Source organism: Penaeus vannamei, chromosome 10 (assembly GCF_042767895.1).
Source record: "Penaeus vannamei isolate JL-2024 chromosome 10, ASM4276789v1, whole genome shotgun sequence".
In the NCBI taxonomy this organism is placed as follows: Eukaryota; Metazoa; Arthropoda; class Malacostraca; order Decapoda; family Penaeidae; genus Penaeus; species Penaeus vannamei.
Window position 1 is genome coordinate 45,976,374 of NC_091558.1, and position 2,500 is coordinate 45,978,873.

Genomic DNA, 2,500 nt, shown 5'->3' on the forward strand with positions numbered 1-2,500 from the left:
ACCGAAGCTGGTACTGAAACTGGTGATGAAACTGAAGCGGATGATGAAACTGAAGTGACGATGGAACAGTTAGCAAGACCGGAGACGCCTCTGCTCTGGGATGGTAAGTCTCGTCACGACAATCCTCTCAAAATGGGAGAATTATTTCCTATTGTCGAGGCGAGGAGGGAACACAGGGTTGCGGGAAGAGAGGAAAGATTGTTTATCATCTGTTGTTAGATTTTTCTTTTTTCTTTCTTTCTTTCTTTTTCAGGTGATGTGTAAATGAAAAAAAAGTTATTATTGGAAATGCAACCCCACACCTAATTTAAAGAATCTGAGCTTACCATGCGGTAGACCACATCATTCTATGATAGTTTTCTCCTATACCATTTTCTGCGCAAATTGATAATAACGGAGTTATAGAGGGTATAAAATCCACGATTTCCAGGAGCCGCGGTGACCTTCCGCCTCCAACGCCGCGACAAAATGACAAAAAGTCGTTAAGAGCGACGGAAAATCGGACGGATTTGTAGCGGATGACGTATGCGAGGGAAATCAAATGAGCCAATTAGATTCGTGCGTGAACGTCACGTGACCATAGACACTCAATAGAACCAATCAGATTTGGGATAGATCATCACGTGACAACAGAAGCTGGGCCTAGGAGAAGCCTTTTAAATTCAAATCAGTTCCATCATGGCTAGACAGTGTGTAGATAATGAGAACAATTATTTCCATTTCACAGCGAAATATCAACATAATAACGAAGAAAGCTTACTTTATTTATTTATTTATCTATTTATTTATTCATTTATCTGTAAGACATCGTGTCATTACAGAAATGACAAACACCAGTGGGTTTGTGGTGTATCAAAAAGGAATAAAAAAACAACGAAAAAAACAGTGTAACTTTGCTGTAAACGAACGCCAACAACGACCTAAAATTCCTGACGATCCCAGTGACCCGCAGCCTGACCCGTCTGCAGTTGATGCTTCAGGTAAGATGAGGTAAAAAAAAAATCCCTGGGTCTGGGCTCTCCTGCCGAAGTGAAGACTTTGTAGACCAGGCGGGGGTAGGGGGGGGAGGCAGCCCCAACTGGAAGGGGGTTTAAGGGTGTGGAGCCCCCTATACAACCCGGAAATGTGTTAATATACTATACTTACCAGCAATCTACCGATATTTCTCGAATGTAGGCCTATCATAGCCTCCCCAGCTATCGAGACCGATATCGTAGTTATGCTTCGATTGCGAAGGAAATGACGACGAAAGCTATTGGAAAATTATTCTATTCGCCAAAAATAATGGTGTGGGGTTGCATTTCCAAAAAAATCGCATTTTACTTGTCTATGATTGACACCTCTCCAAGGCAGAGAGAAAGGAAATAATAGACAAAAAGATTATAATTGTTACCCATATAAAAATGGAGATTCCAAGTACGTTTTCTGTGAAGGGCTTCATTTGAAAGGTATAACTATTATAATTTTATGCTTTATCAAAATGTTTGAATCAAAGGTATAAAATAATTAATTTCGATCAGGAAGAGGCAACACTTCCCTATTTTTTTTAAAGAAATTAATGATCGAAATCCTTAGTAACAGTTAACCCATAAAAGAAAATTTGGTAATTATAAAACGCATTCTGACTTTGTTTTAAGTATAAACAGTAATTCTAGTCTTTAAGTTGTCTACGTATCCCTATTCATTTTCTTTTCTTTTCTGCTCATCTCTTTTCCTTACTTCACTGTAGCTCCTCTTTTTATCTACCTTTATGTCTCTCCTTTTAATTCTGCTCATCATTTTCTGTTTCCCCTTTTTCTTTATTCCTTTCTGCCATCTTCTCAGTATCTTTGCATTTTCTTCCTTCTCCTATTCACTCTCTTTGCTTTTCCCTGTTTATCTTACTTTAACCATCCCTACCTATTTCTCTTAATCTTCCTATACTTGACTCTAGTGGCGTCGGTTGGGGTGGGGGGGCTAAGGGTCAAATTCCCCCTCAAGAGCCACAATTTTCAACTTTTTGTGCTGATTTACACGTATGTGGCTCTGGTTATAGCTTTAAAATGGCCCGAGATTAGCTTTTTTATTTACTATAACCCCCCCCCCTAAGAAAAAGCTGAACTGACGCTGTGTTTCACTCTATTATTCTCTCTTCCTTCTATCTACCTTTCTCTGTTTCTTGCTGTCTTTATTTGTAACTTCTAGCTCTCCCTCTCATTTTCCTTTATTTGTTATGTCTCTCTTTCCCTCTCTCTTTCTCTCTCTTTCACATTCTCTCTCTCTCTCACATTCTCTCTCTCTCTCACATTCTCTCTCTCTCTCACATCCTCTCTCTCTCTCTCTCTCTCTCTCTCTCTCTCTCTCTCTCTCTCTCTCTCTCTCTCTCTCTCTCTCTCTCTCTCTCTCTCTCTCTCTCTCTCTCTCTCTCTCTCTCTCTCTCTCTCTCTCTCTCTCTCTCTCTCTCTCTCTCTCTCTCTCTCTCTCTCTCTCTCTCCTCTCTCCCTCTCTCCTCTCTCCTCTC